The sequence below is a fragment of the Lepidochelys kempii genome, chromosome 2, assembly GCF_965140285.1.
Source record: "Lepidochelys kempii isolate rLepKem1 chromosome 2, rLepKem1.hap1, whole genome shotgun sequence".
Taxonomy (NCBI): domain Eukaryota; kingdom Metazoa; phylum Chordata; order Testudines; family Cheloniidae; genus Lepidochelys; species Lepidochelys kempii.
Window position 1 is genome coordinate 89,879,881 of NC_136381.1, and position 22,094 is coordinate 89,901,974.

Consider the following 22,094-nt stretch of genomic DNA (forward strand, 5'->3'; position numbering starts at 1 on the left):
GATATTGTTTTCATTTGCCAGCTGTGTATAAAGTGGGGGCTTATGCCTGTGGCCAATAGGTCTTCCCACATCAGAGCTCTAACAACAACAAAGCTAGGGAAATATTAGGAAAATGCTAACTTTACCTCCAAATGCACTTGATTTTCCTAAACAAGGAACATGCATTAGGAATCAGTCCAAAGGAGAACAGTCAAGATTTATGATGCTGTGTTGAAAAAGACAATAATAGGAAGAAAAAAACATTTTTAAAGTGACTCAATCTGCAGTCAGCCTGGCCAAAGAGCAAGACATCAGCATCTTACTGCTGCTGGTCAGCCTCTTCAGCCAGGCTTTGCTAACCTCTCCTGTCCCCAGGGAAAATACAAACCAGTTTCAGCTGGGCAAAAGAGATGCTGCATAATCTAGTGGAGTCTTCATGGGACTGGAATTCAAGTAATCTGAGTTCTCTTCCTAGTTCTACCATTGACTTGGGGTAAATTACCCCAATTTGTGTTGAAGCAGCACCTAAAGGCCACAGCCCCATTGTGTTAAGCACTGTACAGATAACCAAAAGACAGTCCCTGCCCCAGGAAGCTTAAATTATTCAACCGCTGTACTTCAGTTTCTCCATCTGTAAAATGGGGGGAGTTATACTTAACCAAAAGGTTTCTTCAGCTCTAGTTAGGGCTTTGGATTTATGGTTTATCTGAAAACTGATATTCCCCTTGCAGCACACGGCACCAATACTGCCCTGAGGGTACATCTACACAGGGATGAAAGAGCCGTAGCACAGCCATGGCTGGCCCAGGTCAGCTGACTGGGGCTCGTGGGGTTCACCGTGTGGGGCTAAAAATTTGCTAGGTAGCTGTTTGGTCTGAGGCTGGAGCCTGAGCTCTGGGACCCTCCACCCTCGCAGGGTGCCAGCATTCGGGCTCCAGCCCAAGCCCAAATGTCTGCACAACAGTTTTTCAGCCCAAGAGCCCAAGCCCAACAAGCCTGAGTCAGCTGACCCTGGCCAGCTGCGGGTTTTTTATCCCTGTGTAGACAAACCCGGAGGGAACAATGATTCCCAGGGAAGAGTGCCCATCTATTAAATCATTAAACACCTTCCTTGTTTTTTCTTGCACGGTCCCCTATCCAAGTAGTGACCTGGGCCAACCTAACCTTTCTGGAGAGATCAGATGAGAGCACAGATGAAGGTAATTGACTGCAAGCAGTTAACAGTCACATAAAATAACTGGTGAAGGCTCAAGGTTCTTAAAAAATGTCTTTGAACCACACAGTTGCATCATGCAATGAAACTTTTGAGTTACTAACTTTTTATTAAAGAAATACAGAACTTTTGACAGTGCAAGCTATTTTCTTACTTAAGTATGAGAAGACAGGGTGACATAAATATACAAGATAAGGGGATACAGCGTAGTTGATGAAGTAAATGCTATTTTTATTATAAATGTTATGGCTGCAAGTGTCTAAGGGGAAGCCAATGGGAATCATCTCCCATGGGCCCCTATGAAAAACTCTGTTACATCAATGATTTATTTTGTAACAGTTCATGCCACTTAGCCCATTTCTCCTCAGTCAGTTGTTAATCACATACAGGCAGTAATTCCATTCATACCATTTCTCTTCATTCTTTCACTCTGGTCACTTGATGCAAGAGATATTTGAAGGCAACCCTACTACTATGGTGTTAGAAAAATGTCCTGATTTTCTGAAATTAAACAATGCCACTTTTTAAAATGATTATCTGGGGAAGGAATGTCTGGAAAGAAACTTCTAGTGACCCAACAAAGAAAATATTCCAGAACAATGACCCTTTCAAAGGACAGACAGGTTCATTAAATACATATCCTGTTCATCAAAATCCATCTGCAGTGTTAATAAAATACAGGAGGCCTGTTAAAACTTACCCATTAAGGATGAGCTCTGCAAAGGGGGCTTTTGTTTAATACAATGTTGTTTTGCCTTTAACAGGTTTAGACACGTGTGTGTGTGTGTGTGTGTGTGCTCCCGGGAGGAGAGAAGGGAGGGAGGTGGACAGAAAGGGAAAACACTCATTGTCTTTTTGTTTTCTTGAACTATTTTGTACAAGACCAATGTACATCAAAGGAGATCGGCCACTGTGGTATAGAAGACATTGATATTTCCCTTCAGATCTTTGAGAGCAAGAGGTGTGAAATGAGAAAGCGGGTTGGCAGTGGGAGACTGCCAAGTTCCTCTCCCTTCAATGGATATCAGCTCCAAGAGTGACAGGAGCAAAACTAACTCGGATTATCCTCTGTCCTTAAGGTAAATATGTCAATGGTGATGACATTTGTTATTTACAGTAAGGAACATTTAATCAGCCCTGTGATAAAATAACTCCTGAACAAACATGCTATAATGTGGCACTAATGAAAAAAAAAGGATATGTTCACAGTGCAGTATTTTCTGTGTTTCATTAAAAGGCAGGTTCTTGTTGGACTTCTCAGTCCAAACTCCCATTACTGTATGTTGGTGTTACCCTACGCAACATTTGCTCTTGTATAGCATTACTAGGGATTATATCCTTTGTAAGCGTCTCAGGCCCCAGAGGGTAACATGATCAATCGTACACACTTTACAGAGGTCAATACAGTAACCATGCATCCGATGAAGTGAGCTGTAGCTCACGAAATCTTATGCTCAGATAAATTGGTTAGTCTCTAAGGTGCCACAAGTACTCCTTTTCTTTTTGCGGATACAGACTAACACGGCTGCTACTCTGAAACCTGTGTAGGAATGTATTTCCTCAGTCATTTCACAGATTCTGACATCATTTTTATGGCTCTATCACTTATAATACCATCAAGGATAGAACTCAAATTAACCTGATATTTTACATAGATGTTATTCTTTTCATCAGCACCCTTAGTATTGTACTTAGATATTCGGGGCCAAATTCTTGGACCCATTTCAGTATGCTTTGTGCCGTGTTAATAGCAAGAAGTAGGCAGAAAGTTGCCTTAAAGGGACAGCAGAAGATTCCCTTGACACCCGTTCCCTACCTCTATATAAGGTGTATGTCAGGGCAGAAAGTGATCCCTTGCCAGTGCCGCAGTACCTGTGGGGCTCTTGTAGCCAGCCTAAGGGCTGTTTCCCCCCCGACCTCGCCCAGGATCAGAGGAGCAGAAAGGCTACTGTTGTCCTTTGTTGTTCTAAGTGTAAGTGTCCTCAGTTTCTAATACAATACTAAAGTTTTAATTTGGTAGCACGTTACACCTCTTTTCCCTTTGCATATAGTGCTTGTGACAGATTGCCGATTTAAGGGATGATGGCTTGTCGCTATGACACTAGATTGAGTTTCAGGAAATTTGGATTCAATTCCCAAGTTTGCCATGGGAATCTCTCTATTCCCCATCAGTAAAGTTTGGATAATAATACTTCCCTATCTAGCAGGAGTATTTTGAGGACAAATTAATTAATGACTGTGAGGATCTTAGACACCACAGTGATAAAGTCACATTAATTCATAGACAGATAAAACTCTAGAGACTGGAGAGAGCAGGTTCAAGACAAGCAACACTCACTTCTTCCATCCCATCCCACTCATTAACACAGACCAGAAGACACCATTGCCAGAGACAAGAGGATAGCTCCTCTCCATGCCCATTCATTCCTTGGCCTCTGTACTGTGACTGTCAACAATCGTGCCAGTTGTGGACATGATCATTTTTGGGATGGGAAAACTTGTGCAATGTGAACAGTACTGAAGCCACCAGGACAAGCCACTGAATAGCTATCAGGTGGCAATGGTTTTTGGTCATCATCAGCCTGAGCTGGATTCACTGGGAGATTAAAAGACTCTTGTCATAGAGTAGCATGGGATTAAATCCTTGGCTCAGTCTTGCTGATCTGAGATAAGATACTGAGTGGATTCTATGATGAATAAAAGAGAGACTCTTTCCCAACAACCAAACAACCAAATCTTGCATTACATATGTGAATATATATGTGTATAGGCACATAAGGATTCTCTTAAATGTGGATGGACTTGAGTAGGCATGAAAGTACTGTAGAACTGCATAGCCCAACCAGGGTTGTGTATTGACACTAGCATCTTGGACGGCTACGTCCTCAGGGTGGCTAGCCCCTCCTGCTGCTTGCGCCACAATGGCTGCACTCTATTTTTAGCATGTTAGCTCAATCAGAGCTAGCATGGGTATGTCTCTTCGAGCTAGAATTTACACATTCCAGCTTTACTGCAGACATACCTTAAAAGAGGGACAGACTTTGTGACAAGCAACTAGGGCCCAATTCTGTCACCTCTTTTCACAATGATTACTTTACAAACAGTTCAACGGAAATCAGAGAAAACGTTCACAGAGGCACTACTCAGTATGAGTAAGCATGGCAGAACCTGGTTCTTAATTGAGTTTTTTATTAGCTTAATGACCCTTCAAGATTTACCTTTTCTGCACTGGTCAATTTAATTGACTTCTCCTTAACACTTTATTAAGGAGTCGGAGATGAAATAAAGGCTGGATTCATTTCCTTGCACTCAACTCAAAGTCATTATTTATAGCAATCAATTTTGTCCTTGTCCTTCTAGACACATGTTTCTGGTCAGGGAAGCACATATATAGTACACTGTCATGCTTTGATCTTATCTCTTTTTTGCATTACACTTACCAGGTGGGCATGCTTTTCATTTTGTGTCATTAAAGCTTTTAATGGCCACAGGGCAATTTTTCTTTTCCTGCAGCTTTCCATGGCATTTTTTGCAAGACGTTAAGATTCTGTTAGTGTCATTCTGTGACAAATGTTCTACGTGTTCCATTTTATTCTGCACTAGTCTATCAAATTTAGAACGGTAAAGCCCTTTGCCTGCTGGGAGACTAGAACTGGTCAAGGCCAAAAGAGCAGAACTCAGTGTGGCTCAGAAGAGGTGGAGACTTCTTGTGCTCCCCTCCCTACTCAGAATATGTGACTAGAGCAGGAAGAGAGCCCTATGTCCATCCATACCTGGTGGTTGAGGAAGAGGACAGAGGTAGATGCTAAAGGTGGGGACAAATCTGACTGGGAGTTAAGGGCCCATTGAAATTGGAGTTAGGCGATGACACACCTTGAAGGATCTGGACCTAGGAGTCTAATGCTGATGTGAAGGAAGTGAAAGTAGTTGTGTGGGAACTGAAGATGGGATAGGGGATTGGACATTTGAGTAGGGAAATTGGGGGATTGTAAGGCTGGCTGGGGAGAGCAGGGTTTGTTACTGATGCTGCTAAAGGAGCTGCAATCTGCAGCTGACTGGATGGTTTGCAGCTGGTGAGGTAGAAGAGAGGTTGAGCAGGAAGGGCTGTGTATGAAGAGTGGCATCGGAAAGGTGCGAAACCTGGGAAGCTGAGACTGTCGAAAGTGCCTGAAAGTAAAGAAGGTTGGTCAGCTGACAAGTTATTTACTCCAAGGAGGAACAAAAGTCTGTTACTCTGGCCAACATCTGCAGCAGCAACACAGCATCCTCCTCTCCAGAATCCCATAGTGTCCATCATGCCCCCTTCACCCTAGACCAGGGGTTCTCAAACTGGGGGTCGGGGCCCCTCAGGGGTCGTGAGGTTATTACGTGGGGGGTCGCGAGTTGTCAGCCTTCACCCCAAACCCCGCTTTGCCTCCAGCATTTATAATGGTGTTAAATATATACAGTGTTTTTAATTTATAAAGGGGTGGGGGGGGAGGGTGTCGAACTTAGAGGCATGCCATGTGAAAGGGTCACCAGTACAAAAGTTTGAGAACCACTGCCCTAGACCCACCCGCTTTCCTCTTTACACCCCACAAGGCAGAAGATGAGCGAAGTAGCCTTCCCTTTGTTCCTCAGTAGGAACAGCATGCTACCCAGAAGGGGGATATGCACACCATTGCTTGGAGACGTCCCACACAACAGAGCGTGCCAGAAGTATCGCCATTGCTGTGTAAAATGTCAGCGATATGCAAATTCCCAGCAGAGGGCCAGTGAGCATAACAGAGATGAGTTATGTGATAATATGGCGGCCTTTTTATTCAAAATATCGATTAATAATAGATTAGCAACCTGATTAGTGAAATCACTTAGACCAAGACAACTGTGTTTGGATAAGCAGGAGTTAATAGACAGATATTCAGTGGAATGGGAAGACACAAGGAGCATTCCAAAGAAAAAGAGACTGAGATAGATGAGGAGTTGGGTAATCAGGATTCCACTGTACTAATATTTACATAGCACATGTCAACCAAATCATCCTAGGTGCTTTACAAATACAGGTTAAGTGATTTTAAACATCTGAGATTAAAGATTACCATGGGATTTCCCTGCATCTAGGATCAGGTTTGTTTTCCTTGGAGGGAAGCTAAGCCCTTTTCAAGAGAATTTTTATTTTATTATCCTTTGTTTTAAAAGTAAAAATCGTATTGTACAAAAATGTGGTAAAAACCTAGGGCCAGATATCACATTCATTTACACCTTGCACAACTATATTGACTTCCATAGGTTTGCACAGAGTGGAAGCCAGTATAGAACTTTCCCATTATATATACAACATATAGGGTCAAATTCTGGCATACTTTGCATGCTCCAGAAAACCAATGCACACAGATCTGTGCTGTTGCAACAGTGCATGACAGAAGTGCCCCAAACTGCCCAGTTCTGGCTTTGCTGAAAACCTCTTGGGAGCCAGCTGTGATTGGGCATCTCCAAAATGCCAAAGGGTATGGTTTGTATATTATGGTTTGTATGTTATGCCTATGTGCATGTGCGGGTGCATATGTAGGAAGCCTAACCAAGTCACAACTCCTGCATGAAGCCTCCATGCAATTCAATGCTATTCAGAGAGTTTGAAATTCAACCCTGTGCAGAAGGCCAGCACAAGCCTTATATATCATTTAAATCCACTTAAGCCCTCGAGGGTTTAAATGGGACTTAAGTGGTGCATAGGCCTTGAAGGCTTACATGGGATTTAAGTGGCCCACAGGCCATATGTTGGCATAAGGGTCAATTTCACATTCAGAGAACAGAGTGTGTACAGGACTTTTTTTTCAAACTGTTCACAGCTAGATAAAATACAGTTGAATATGAAGGAGCTGATTTTGCAGCTTGTAAACATGCTAGGGAAGGATGATGCCTGTTTACAGTGCTGAACAAGAATATGGCTCATAGAACAGCATCTAATACATACTATGCTAATACAACGTTAAACTACTAGATACTATAGCAGTGCCCCTCAGTAGCTAAGGGCGTATCATCTTTCACACATAACCAATTCTGAAGGCTTCCTAGTCGGATTCAAAAAATCTCTAGCCTGAATTTAGCAAACAAGGATTCAAACTAAAAGGGAATTTTTTGTAATTTAAGAAAATATGGTTGAGATTGTACTTTGAAGGGGCACTTTTTTTTAAAAAAAGGTCTATTTTCTAACAGAGCTCCCTTTAAATTGTTTGTTTGCTGGTGCTGTTTTTTTTCTTAATCCCTTTAAAATGCAGTGAGGGCCGGTTGACGTTTATAGGAATTTTTTTAGGAAAGGAGAAACTAACTAATTGACTATACAGGGAAACAGTTGATTGTTTTGCAACTTGATTGTGCTGTCAGTTGCATAAAGCAAACAAACTGGAAAAACTGAGAAATAATTGTTTTGCTAACTTCTTTCAGTTCTCAAAAAGAAAAGGAGGACTTGTGGCACCTTAGAGACTAACCAATTTATTTGAGCATGAGCTTTCGTGAGCTGGCTCATGAAAGCTCATGCTCAAATAAATTGGTTAGTCTCTAAGGTGCCACAAGTACTCCTTTTCTTTTTGCGAATACAGACTAACACGGCTGCTACTCTGAAACCATTCTTTCAGTTCTGCATTACAAGGGACCATCGGTGACTATAGTAGGTGCAAAATTTTCAGACAGAAATTTGATTTCCAAGTTGGCCGTGTGGATGTGTGCATTGCTCCAAATGAGAGCTCTCAGTCATTGTGCAGGAGGCATCTGGAACTGTCCGAGCATGGGGAAGAAACTGTGCAATGCCATATGTAACCATATATTCTGTCCTCCTCCTCTAGGATACTCTTTCTACCACAGGATTCTGCCCAAGGCCATCACTCCACTACCTTCTGCTCAAGAATGTTACTTCCATCTGGAGCTACTCATGCTGCTTGACCTGATTTCCCATTTCTATCATTGCTCAGCCCGCAACATTCATCCCAACAAACAGTTACTCAATCTATCTGCCTCAAACTCCATCTCCACCTGTTCATCTATCTAAGCAAAACTCAGTACTGATAAGGGATTTTAGATCCAAGAGGTTCTGTTTCAAACACATATCTACTACAGCCACCAGCTCCTTAAGCCACACTAATTTCCCACCTCTGTTATGTCACAGCGACTGTACTTCCCTTAATCTTTCCCCTTTGCAGGTGCACAGCAAGTATTAAATAGTAAAACGGCAGAAAGCAACCCTCCCCCATGCCATTTTCAGTTCGAGCATAGTTTGTCTCTTTTTGATGTGCTGAGGCTGACATGCTGTAGGGGAAAAAATGCCAAGTTCTTTGTGGTTCCTCAGAATGGAATCTGTGATTGTACATGGCTGGTTTATGTACATCCTACATTTGCAACATGGGTTTATTTAGCAAATCCACAGGAACACATAGACTTATTTTCTTTTTATATTTCGGGGGCACTCATCTGAATAAAATACTGGGATCCTAGGGAGTGTCCCTTGGAGCTGTGTGTGCAACACCCATGTGGGCAGTGTCAATTACACATAAACATCGGGGGGCAAAATCTGGTCTCAAGTCAACATTTTCCCCAGGATTGACATGAATTTAGAGCTCCCACTAACGGTCAGAGATAATCTTGAACCAACACCCTTTATCCAAAGACTTTTGAAATTTTGGCAAGTTTGCATCCAAATCTGGATCAGAACTTTCCAGTTCCTGCCCTATCTCTGTAATCAGTTGAACCAAAAGCCCACATCCACACAGCATTAAACCTGGCAGAAATTCTGATCTTAGCTCAGATTCAAAGTCTGGGGCTTGAGCCCATCTCTACCGATGACTGCAGCCCTGCCATTCTCTGCCTTTGTGTGTGCAGCTGGAATTTTTTCAACAACACCAAGTACTACAAATAAAAGATAACCCACTTGCCAAGCACAGCATGTAAAAAGCATAACAAATTAATCTTTTCTTGCTTTTTACCTTGCAGCATTGACCTGAATGAAAATGTTAGCTCTTCCTTCAGTAAGAGAAGTTGTTCAAGCAGAAAAAAAGAAAAGAGCTAAGATCATTAATTATCATTAATAATTTCTACCCAGCTGATTTTTTCAAAAGGAAATAATAGACTGTGAAATAATAATCTGCACAAATAATAATAAACTGCAGTCCAGAAATTCCCTCGTTATAAGATTTGCCTCCCAAGGGGCCTGTAAATGAATATATTACTTGCTATTTAAAGGTAGCTTTATACTTCTTGACAAAAGAATACCCCTGAAGAAAACAATTTATAGTGAAATCCGTCTGATACCACCAGCATAATACATAATACATAATACATAATACTACCAGCCTGCTAGAGGTGGTCTTAAATTTAAGGCCAAACAAAATTATACTAGAACCTTGGTGATGCTTAACAGATGGAGTTGCCTATTGGAGATGGTCAAGGGCAGGTTTTAGTTTGGTTTTAATGTTTGTATTGTATTGGGCTAATTTTCTTTTCCAATATACGTTCAAGAACCTGTATATAATTATTCATGCTAAAAATAACTCTTTGCCTCTGATTGCAGTTTTGTTTTTGAACATTATACCTTCATTACATGGAAGCACCCAGCTGTTTCCAAGTCAGTGGGTTTTAGAGACAGTTGCAAAAAGATTGTCTTCCTTATTCACCTTGTCTCTCTCTTCTGCATGAAGACACTGTTCCTTTCTTGTGGCTGAAAATGTAGGACGAGATCTCCAGTCGGCAGAAAGTCATGAGAGGGTGGACAGCTATGGAAGACTTCCCAGATCTGCTGCACCTGGAAAATAAAGCACAGATGCATACGCTAAATCTCAAGAAGACTTGTAAAATTCTACTCCCCCGGTTAGGTTACTTCTTTGATGGGTGAGTAAAAGATGGTTTATTTTTCATTGTCATCATTATGGTAAAGGTTGAGCAAGTAAATGTGTTGCCTGGGCTGGAACATTTTTATGGCAATTACTATTTATTATGTATAGGGCAGTAGTTTCCAAAGGCGTCAATCAGGATCAGGCCCTATTTTACCTGGAACTATACAAAAATAAGGGAAGGCATGGTCCCCTGGTCTGCAAAGTTTACAGTTTGAGATTGCAAGGCTGGGCTAATGCACATCCATTAAACCCTACTTGTGCCTGAAAAGGTACAACCCAAACCATTTTGAAATAGCCCCTTCCCCTGGGTTCCTCCCTACTCTTCATGTTTCCATAAAAGTAAAACAGGGGAAAATTTGGAAGCAGAGAAGGAGAGAGCATAAGCCAGCTGCCCTAATTGTGGTAGCTAAAATCTGGGGAAAACTATTTAATAAAGGAGGGCTGAATCAAATATGAATGGTAAAAACAGGAACTTTACATTTTTTGGGGCATTTTTTACCGGCGTGATTGAGCCAGCTCTTGCATGTTTTTTTCCAAAGCTTCTAACTTCTAACCCTGACATTTTTAAAACACAAAACAATAATAGCCAGAGCCGTGATTTGGTATGGAAAGTTTAATAGCAAACAGGCAGCTAAGAAGATCTCTCGACTCTCAGTTGCAGTACAATTTAATTTAGGCTTATGTAACACTAACAGAGCATAATGATTTTGTTTGGTACTACCCTGTATTCTTCCAAATATACGTTCAAATTGAGCCCTCTTGTGTTTGCTAATGTTCATTACAACACCTTTAATGAAATTAGAAAGCCATTTTATTGACCCATAATGTAGAGTCATAGATTTTTAAGTCCAGAAGTGACCATTATGATCATCTACTCTGATCTCCTCTTCTTATGTAACACAGATCATAGATTTTCATCCAGTAATTTCTGCATCAAGCTCATAACTTCTGACTGAGTTTAGCATATCTTTCAGAAAGGTATCCAGTCTTGATCTAACTACTCAAGTGATGGAGAATCCACTATAACTAAGGCTAAGATTTAGTCTTGGGTATTTTCAGTGAAGGTCGTGGGCAATAAACAAAGATTCACAGCCCATGACCTGTCCATGACTTTTACTTTAAATACCCCTGACTAAATCTTAGCTGCTTCTGGGGCCCAGGAGTGGCACTGCTCTGAGGGGTCCTGGGGACCAACAGCTTTCCCCTAGTCTGGAGGCAGGGGCTGACTGCCCCTGGCTGCCCACTGCTGTGAGGCCCCTGGGGACTGCTGCTCCGGGGCAGCCCCCAGGACTGGTGCTGTTCCGGCGGCCCGTGGAGTGAGCCGCACTGGCATCTGCAGCTGTGGAAGTCACGGAGGTCCTGGAAAGTCATGGAATCCATGACTTTCGTGATCTCTATGACAGACTCGCAGCCTTAACTATAGCTCTAGGTTAGTTGTCCAAATGGTTAATTACCTTCACTGTAAAAAAATGTGTGACTTTATTTCCAGTCTGAATTTGTGTAGCTTCAACTTCCAGCCACTGGTAAGAACCATTATGCCTTTGTCTGCTAAATTAAAGGAGCCTCTAGTATCAGAAATCTTCTTCCTGTGAAACTACTTACTCTGCCGGCTTATCAGGCACAAAGGTGCTCTAGGGCAATTATGATGTGGGCCCTATGTGCTTTCTACACTGACATTTCCATGCAATATATTTTCTTTCCTACAACCCTAAGATGGGAATTCCAAAAGTGCCGGCATAGGAACACAAGTTCCACTGAATGCCAGTTGTGCTTCTAAATCATGTAGGTGTTTTTGAAAATCATATCCATAATGTACAGCATAATGATTTACTAAGTCATATGACTAACATGTAAGGAAATGTTTTCATTATTAGGGGGGGATTTCACACAAGTCCTCATTGACTTTGTTGGGAACTATGTGGCTATATCACTGCATGCTGCTTTGACAATATGGGGGTTTTGTGACAATTCAGATATGGCATTGCCCAGACACCATGACAATCGGAGTGGCATAAGAATATACATAAATCAGTACTGGAATGGTTATCCAGCATCAGTGGCTAGTAACTCTGAGGATATGATGCACTGGGAACATTAACCACTAGAACACACTGATGTCACTCAGAAATCCAGGTCTCATAACATCTTCACTAACCCAAGTAATCATGTAATATAACCACAAATAAATTGTAGTGTGGAAATAAACACAATACTTTTAGCTGGAACACACAGTAAGCCTGCCTGCTTTCATGCAAAATGTACATGGCTACTTCGTATCACATGCCATAGAGCCTAAACACGAAGCCATGCACTAAAGATCTTAATGGGACATCCTAAACACGAAGAGATACAATACAGAAGAGTTTGCTGCTAAAGGTTGGGCCCACTGGGGAGGTGCCATGCTAATCCTGGGGCGCATGGAGCACAGGAGAGGACTAGTGGAAGTAACTGGTGTGAACACAAATTTGCCACACCACTCAGCCCCCAGTGTCAGCCTGCTCCTGCAGTTGCAGGTAAGCAGAGGGCATCTCCTGAAAAAAACCCATCTTTGCTCCCAGCTCCTGCTGTAGCTCCTAGTCCAACCAGCATGGGAGAAGTCCATATGTTCAGCTCTCCAGCCCATGCTTCTTCTTCTATTCCCCGTGGCTCTCGGCTCATCTGTACGAACATGTACAGATCAGCCCACTGGAGGCACCAGGCGAACCCCACCTCTTTATTCCAAGCAGGGTGTAGGAGAGTGAGAGAATGTGGGGAAACAGACACAAACCAAGAAAAATACCAGTACAAATAGAAAGGGGGGTGAGGGAGGAAGCCAGGAGCAGAAAAAAACAATATGAAAAGGACTGAAGAAAGAGAGAGAAATGCACAGACAAAAGGAATGATGGCAGGCCCTGTGCTTAGCCATGCTGTGAGGGGGAATGGTGTGGAGGGCATTCACCGATCCATCACAAGACTCCACCCCAAAATATGCTCTATGTTGCCTTTCCTCCTCCCTATGCACATCTGTAACTCCTGTTAACTTTAATGGGAAGGATGCCCATGTATTTAGGAGAATTAGACCTGTAAGTGTAGTGATTTTCGTTGTTGTTATTTTGGGGTGGGGAGAGGGTTGTAAATGCTTTGAACGTTAAAAGAAATAATCTAGGGGAATCAAGAGGCCATTTATTCCTGTAATATACAACATTTTAAGTTGGTGAAACTAGTGGTCTAATCACAAATCAAGAATATCCTTTTTGATGTCTCCAAGAAAGAAAGAGAATATAATTTTGGAGAAGCAACTTCAGTCCATCCAGTTTGATATTTTGCTATCAGGGCTTTCAGATCAGAGCATGAAATTAAGTGGGATGACAATGTATTTAACACAGTGCCTGTTCTTCTGATCACTGTGATCAGTTGTGACGTGCTTAAATTCAGTGCCATAGTGCAGAGATTACCAAGTTTAACTACTTATCTGAGGTATGGATGTCCCAAAAACAGCTGAGTTGATCTGCCAGATTATTCTCACACACTATTTAACATTTTCCGTTACCGAGACACCCCACCCTCTCCTTTCCATGCAGACTTGTCATCAGTCATGTGTCCCATATATTAAACTGTACAATAGTAAAGCCAAGCAACTTATTTAATCAAAATAAGACAAACAGAAAGGAAAGGAGGATTATTTGAATATCTGTCACTGTTAATATTAGTTTTATGAGGCTCATGTAAAATATAAAACTTCCACTAAACCAAAAGAAAAAAATTGGTTAAATAGATACTAAAGGAAATGTAGCATGTTTGCTAAAGCTTTATCTGTAGTTCAAAAGGTATTCACAGAGATTACACTACTTATTATTCTGAAGGATTCAAGCAGGTTATTCTATTTTAACTGCTGGTAATCAGTCTAATGAGCTGCTTATGATATACTGGTAGTTTATCACTATCGTGTCAGAAAGTCTAAATTCCTGACAGCCCAGCCTTCAAATTCTTGAATGTTAATAAATTCCAGCAACTTGGTAGACAAAAATGTCCTCTGTGATCAAGAATACGCTCATAAGACACAAAAGAGCCCAAGCTGTAAGTACTTAGTATCCACACACTTTAAATGTTCATATTGGCAGCTAGTGCAAACTCAATAAATTTCCTGGACCATCCGGGCACTCCTAAGCTAGGTCACTTAATCTTCCATTTAAAATAGTCCCCCAGTACGAAAGCCAGCAAAAGACCATGGAAATTAGCTCTGCGCCTGTTGATTCAGTAAGAAATTGGCTTGCCAATTGAAATCTTCTATTTCTTTTTCTCCTTGTTTGATCTGATGCCAAGTTGTTCCATCTTTTGGTCACAAACCTTTTGTAACAGCAACACTATTCTGTGCCACACTCGGTAATAGGGCAGAAGCTAGGTCTTAGATGACCCAAAGAGGGTATCCCCTATTCAGTTGTCCTCAGCACTGTCAACGGAGAGTGGCAAACTACCTCATTTGAGCAACTATTAATTATTATTATTATTATTTATTATTTTATGTTTGTATTGTGGTAATGCCTAGAGGCCTCAGCTGAGATTGTGCTCCATTGTGCTCAGCACTGTAGAAACACAATATAAAAGACAATCCCAGCCCTGAAGAGTTTACAATTTAAATAGGCAAGACAGACAAAGGAAGTTGTATTATCCCAAATGTACAGATAGGGAACTGAGGCACAAAGCAATTCACTAATTTGACTCATATGGAAAGTCTGTGGCAAGACTTGGAATTAAACCCAGAGCTCCTGAGTCCCAGTTAGTGCTTTAATTACAAAACCACCCCCTGGGGATTCTTTTCGGAGAGGTAAGAAGATATGCGTTGGTAGGAAAGTGGCACAGAAAACCTAAGGTATCTTATCTGCCTGGATTTTTTAAAATTTTCCTCCAGATAAAGACTATTAATAAAGATCTTTTAATCTAACAGTATATTAAGCTAGAGATGGGCCTAACTCAAGTGTAGTTAAAATATGAATGTCTTTATAGCAGGGATTCTTTCATATGAAGGAACCACTGTTTTCTGAGTTTTAAGAAAACATTAAACATTATAAGAAAACATTAAAAGAATAAGAAAACATTATAAGAAAACATTAAAATCATTTCAGTGGATTATGGAGGAGTGTCCTGCTCACAGGTGACTGGAAAAAATGTATTTTGTACGAGTCCTGAAACACCTTCATTGCCTTCAGTTAGATGCTTATATTTGATATGCAGACATGTACTATGGTAGAGGACAAAAGCTTAATTAGTTGTGGAACCATGTTATCAAATCCTTTCCCATACTTCACTATCTTACAGTACATATGAGAGTGTCATAAATATAAAGGGAAGGGTAAACCCCTTTGAAATCCCTCCTGGCCAGGGGAAAGCTCCTCTCACCTGTAAAGGGTTAAGAAGCTAAAGGTAACCTCGCTGGCACCTGACCAAAATGACCAATGAGGAGACAAGATACTTTCAAAAGCTGGGAGGAGGGAGAGAAACAAAGGGTTTGTGTGTCTGTCTGTAGTCGTCTTGGCCAGGGACAGAACAGGAATGGAGCCTTAGAACTTTTAGTAAGTAATCTAGCTAGGTATGTGTTAGATTATGATTTCTTTAAATGGCTGAGAAAAGAATTGTGCTGAATAGAATAACTATTTCTGTCTGTGTATCTTTTTTGTAACTTAAGGTTTTGCCTAGAGGGGTTCTCTATGTTTTTTTAATCTAATTACCCTGTAAGATATATACCATCCTGATTTTACAGGGGGGATTTCTTTATTTCTATTTACTTCTATTTTTTATTAAAAGTCTTCTTGTAAAACACTGAATGCTTTTTCATTGTTCTCAGATCCAAGGGTTTGGGTTTGTGGTCACCTATGCAAATTGGTGAGGCTTTTTATCCAACATTTCCCAGGAAAGGGGGGGTGCAAGTGTTGGGAGGATTGTTCATTGTTCTTAAGATCCAAGGGTCTGGGTCTGTGGTCACCTATGCAAATTGGTGAGGCTTTTTACCAAACCTTGTCCAGGAAGTGGGGTGCAAGGTTTTGTGAAGTATTTTGGGGGGAAGGACGCGTCCAAACAGCTCTTCCCCAGTAACCAGTATTAGTTTGGTGGTGGTAGCAGCGGCCATTCCAAGGATAACGGGGGTAATATTTGTTACCTTGGGGAAGTTTTGACCTAAGCTGGTAAAGATAAGCTTAGGAGGTTTTTCATGCAGGTCCCCACATCTGTACCCTAGAGTTCAGAGTGGGGGAGGAACCTTGACATGGTGGCGCAGCGGTGGGATTAACCTGAAATCATTTTGAGATCCAGTTGAGATTTTTTGAACTAGAAATACAGATTTTAAAAAGGAATTTTTAGGAAGTCCAGAAGGCAGCTTTGAAACTGAAAGCAGCTTGGTTTCTCTCTGCTTTGTGGCCAAGCAGAGACAAAAGGGGATTATCTTGTGAATTGCAGGTTTCATTTGCCTGGAGGCAGGGTACTTAACTCCTGCAGGGAAATTCACAGTCTTCCAACCCAGAGGTTTGTTTTTTTTTTTCTTTTCTTCCTAAAAGTAAATAGGGGGTGTGTGCTCTACCCATTTGCCTGGAGACAAAAGTGGCAGGGTTTTTTTTAGGATTTTGATTTTTTTTTTTTGTTTTACAAGGAGCACAGGTTTGAAAAGAAATTTTTTTTTCTTTGGGCTGGGTAAGCAGGTTCCCAAGTAGTTCGAGGTTTTTTGCTTTAATTTGGGCCCAGAGCAGAGACAAGGGAATTGTCTTTTTCTGTAGGCTGACAATCACTATCAGAGACTAGGTATTCTATTCCAGCACAGCAAAATTTTACAGCCAAGTTTTGTTTGTTTATTTCTAAACCTCGGGTGTAAAGTTAGTTAAAAACAGAGAGGTTAGAATGACCAAATCCTCAGCTCGACTACAGCTGGAATTAGCCAAATTTCAGGCTGAGGAAAAACAAAGGGAACATGAAAGACAGATAGAACTCATGCGGCTGGAGAAGGAGGTACAGGAGGCTGCCCACAAAAGGGAAATGGAGGCAAGGAAGCATGTGGAGGAGATGGAGAGGATAAAGGCCCAGCAGAATATACCAACAAACCCTAGCAATCCTTCTCCAGGTACCACTTCCCATCCCAGAAAGTTCCCCACCTACAAGGCAGGTGATGATACTGAGGCCTTCTTAGAAAACTTCGAAAGGGCCTGCCTTGGGTACAGCATCTCTACTGACCAATACATGGTAGAGCTGAGGCCGCAGCTCAGTGGACCCTTAGCTGAGGTGGCAGCTGAAATGCCTAAAGAACACATGAACAAGTATGAACTGTTTAAATCCAAGGCGAGAGTCAGAATGGGGATAACACCCGAGCAGTCTCGTCGGAGGTTCCGAGCCCTAAGGTGGAAACCAGACATGTCATTTACCCGACATGCCTACCACATTGTGAAACATTGGGATGCCTGGATATCAGGAGCAAGTGTTGAATCTCCAGTAAATTTGCCTTCCTAATGCAAATGGAACAATTCTTAGAGGGTGTTCCTGAGGAAATAGAAAGATACATCCTAGATGGGAAACCCAAAACTGTAATCGAGGCAGGAGAGATTGGAGCCAGATGGGTGGAGGTGGCAGAGAAGAAGAAAACTGGTCGCAGTTGGAGCGGAGACCAGAAGGGACCACCCCAGACCACACCCTATTACCGGGGGCCGCCCAAAGCCCCACCTACCTCCCAAAGAACCCTCCAGACCCCTTATCGTCCCACCACCCCGTTCTCCAGCAACCCTCCTCGTCCCAGTGACCCGTCAGCTGGACGATGTTTTAAGTGTAACGAGCTGGGGCATGTAAAGGCCAACTGCCCCAAGAACCCCAACAGATTACAGTTCATTGCACCGGAATCACACCAGAGGTCCACAGGCCCAGATACCTCCCAGATACCCTTGGAGCGGAGGGAAACTGTGAGTGTGGGCGGGAAGAAGGTCACCGCGTGGAGGGACACCGGAGCACAAGTGTCAGCTATCCATGCTTCCTTAGTGGACCCCAATTTAATCAACCCAGAGATCCAAGTGACGATTCAACCCTTCAAGTCCAACTCTTTCAATTTGCCTACAGCCAAGTTGCCTGTCCAGTACAAGGGCTGGTCAGGAATGTGGACTTTTGCAGTCTATGATGATTATCCCATCCCCATGCTGTTGGGGGAAGACTTGGCCAATCATGTGAAGCAGGCCAAGAGGGTGGGAATGGTCACCCGCAACCAGGCTAAACAAGCCATGAGGCCTAGCTCTGTTCCGGAAACTTCTATCAGGACCCAGTCAGAGGTGATGGACCTGGACCCCAGGCCAATGTCTGCAACAGCAGTAGTGGATCCAGTCCCAGAGACCCAGACGGAACCAGTCCCAGAACCGGAACCAGCCGAACAACCAACACCAGACCCCGTGTCAGCACTGAATCCAGTACTCGCAACCTCAACACCAGAGGGCCCCACCGAACCTGAACTGGCAGCAGCCGATAACCCTACACAAGAGGCTCAGCCGGAGCCTGAATCCCAACATAGTGCACCAGCGGAGAGCGGTTCACAGTCAACAGAAACAGCTCCATCCCCTATATCGCTTCCAGAGGGACCAAGCCTAGGTCCACAATCCCATGAGGAACTGATGTCTCCAGCATCAAGGGAACAGTTCCAGACCGAACAGGAAGCAGATGAAAGCCTCCAGAGAGCTTGGACGGCGGCACGGAGCAACCCACCGCCTCTCAGCTCTTCTAATCGATCCAGGTTTGTTGTAGAAAGAGGACTTTTATACAAGGAAACTCTTTCTGGGGGACACCAGGAAGACTGGCATCCTCAGAGACAGTTGGTAGTTCCAACTAAATACCGGGCCAAGCTCTTGAGCTTAGCCCATGATCACCCTAGTGGCCATGCTGGGGTGAACAGGACCAAAGACCGTTTGGGGGGGTCATTCCACTGGGAGGGAATGGGCAAGGATGTTTCTACCTATGTCCAGTCTTGTGAGGTGTGCCAAAGAGTGGGAAAACCCCAAGACCAGGTCAAAGCTCCTCTCCAGCCACTCCCCATCATTGAAGTTCCATTTCAGCGAGTAGCTGTGGATATTCTGGGTCCTTTTCCGAAAAAGACACCCAGAGGAAAGCAGTACATACTGACTTTCATGGATTTTGCCACCCGATGGCCGGAAGCAGTAGCTCTAAGCAACACCAGGGCTAAAAGTGTGTGCCAGGCACTAGCAGACATTTTTGCCAGGGTAGGTTGGCCCTCCGACATCCTCACAGATGCAGGGACTAATTTCCTGGCAGGAACTATGAAAAACCTTTGGGAAGCTCATGGGGTAAATCACTTGGTTGCCACTCCTTACCATCATCAAACAAATGGCATGGTGGAGAAGTTTAATGGAACTTTGGGGGCCATGATACGTAAATTCGTAAATGAGCACTCCAATGATTGGGACCTAGTATTGCAGCAGTTGCTCTTTGCCTACAGAGCTGTACCACATCCCAGTTTAGGGTTTTCCCCATTTGAACTTGTATATGGCCGTGAGGTTAAGGGGCCATTGCAGTTGGTGAAGCAGCAATGGGAGGGATTTACACCTTCTCCAGGAACTAACATTCTGGACTTTGTAACCAACCTACAAAACACCCTCCGAACCTCTTTAGCCCTTGCTAGAGAAAACTTACAGGATGCTCAAAAAGAGCAAAAAGCCTGGTATGATAAACATGCCAGAGAGCGTTCCTTCAAAGTAGGAGACCAGGTCATGGTCTTAAAGGCGCTCCAGGCCCATAAAATGGAAGCATCGTGGGAAGGGCCATTCGTGGTCCAGGAGCGCCTGGGAGCTGTTAATTATCTCATAGCATTCCCCACCTCCAACCGAAAGCCTAAGGTGTACCATATTAATTCTCTAAAGCCCTTTTATTCCAGAGAATTAAAGGTTTGTCAGTTTACAGCCCAGGGAGGAGACGACGCTGAGTGGCCTGAAGGTGTTTACTACGAAGGGAAATGTGCTGGTGGTGTGGAAGAGGTGAACCTCTCCATGACCCTTGGGCGTATGCAGCGACAGCAGATCCAGGAGCTGTGCACTAGCTACGCGCCAACGTTCTCAGCCACCCCAGGACTGACTGAACGGGCATACCACTCCATTGACACAGGTAATGCTCACCCAATTAGGGTCCACCCTTACCGGGTGTCTCCTCAAGCTAAAACTGCTATAGAACGGGAGATCCAGGATATGTTACAGATGGGTGTAATCCGCCCCTCTGAAAGTGCATGGGCATCTCCAGTGGTTCTAGTTCCCAAACCAGATGGGGAAATACGTTTTTGCGTGGACTACCGTAAGCTAAATGCTGTAACTCGCCCAGACAACTATCCCATGCCACGCACAGATGAACTATTAGAGAAACTGGGAAGGGCCCAGTTCATCTCTACCTTGGACTTAACCAAGGGGTACTGGCAGGTACCGCTAGATGAATCTGCCAAGGAAAGGTCAGCCTTCATCACACATCTCGGGCTGTATGAATTTAATGTACTCCCTTTCGGGCTGCGAAATGCACCCGCCACTTTCCAAAGACTTGTAGATGGTCTCCTAGCGGGATTAGGAGAATATGCAGTCGCCTACCTTGACGATGTGGCCATATTTTCGGATTCCTGGGCAGACCACCTGGAACATCTACAAAAAGTCCTTGAGCGCATAAGGGAGGCAGGACTAACTGTTAAGGCTAAGAAGTGTCAAATAGGCCTAAACAGAGTGACTTACCTTGGACACCAGGTGGGTCAAGGAACTATCAGCCCCCTACAGGCCAAAGTGGATGCTATCCAAAAGTGGCCTGTCCCAAAGTCAAAGAAACAGGTTCAATCCTTCTTAGGCTTGGCCGGTTATTACAGACGATTTGTACCGCACTACAGCCAAATCGCTGCCCCACTGACAGACCTAACCAAAAAGAAACAGCCAAATGCTGTTCAGTGGACCGGAAGGTGTCAGAAGGCCTTTAACAAGCTTAAAGCGACACTCATGTCTGACCCTGTACTAAGGGCCCCAGACTTTGACAAACCGTTCCTAGTAACCACAGATGCATCCGAGCGTGGTGTGGGAGCAGTTTTAATGCAGAAAGGACCTGATCAAGAATTCCACCCTGTAGTGTTCCTCAGCAAAAAACTGTCTGAGAGGGAAAGCAACTGGTCAGTCACTGAAAAAGAATGTTATGCCATTGTCTACGCTCTGGAAAAGCTACGCCCATATGTTTGGGGACGGCGTTTCCACCTGCAAACCGACCATGCTGCACTAAAGTGGCTTCACACCGTCAAAGAAACTAACAGAAAACTTCTTCGGTGGAGTTTAGCTCTCCAAGATTTTGATTTCGACATCCAACACATCTCAGGAGCTTCTAACAAAGTGGCTGATGCACTCTCCCGTGAAAGTTTCCCAGAATCAACTGGTTAAAATCGTCCTTGAGATGTGGAAAATATTGTTAGTCTTTATGTACTTGGTAGTATATTTAGAGATGCATGTGTCTTATTAACTCTGTTTTCCTAGAGCTCCAGGAAGAAATCCCAGCCAGTGTTTCACCCTAGCTGAGATTTGGGGGGCGTGTCATAAATATAAAGGGAAGGGTAAACCCCTTTGAAATCCCTCCTGGCCAGGGGAAAGCTCCTCTCACCTGTAAAGGGTTAAGAAGCTAAAGGTAACCTCGCTGGCACCTGACCAAAATGACCAATGAGGAGACAAGATACTTTCAAAAGCTGGGAGGAGGGAGAGAAACAAAGGGTTTGTGTGTCTGTCTGTAGTCGTCTTGGCCAGGGACAGAACAGGAATGGAGCCTTAGAACTTTTAGTAAGTAATCTAGCTAGGTATGTGTTAGATTATGATTTCTTTAAATGGCTGAGAAAAGAATTGTGCTGAATAGAATAACTATTTCTGTCTGTGTATCTTTTTTGTAACTTAAGGTTTTGCCTAGAGGGGTTCTCTATGTTTTTTTAATCTAATTACCCTGTAAGATATATACCATCCTGATTTTACAGGGGGGATTTCTTTATTTCTATTTACTTCTATTTTTTATTAAAAGTCTTCTTGTAAAACACTGAATGC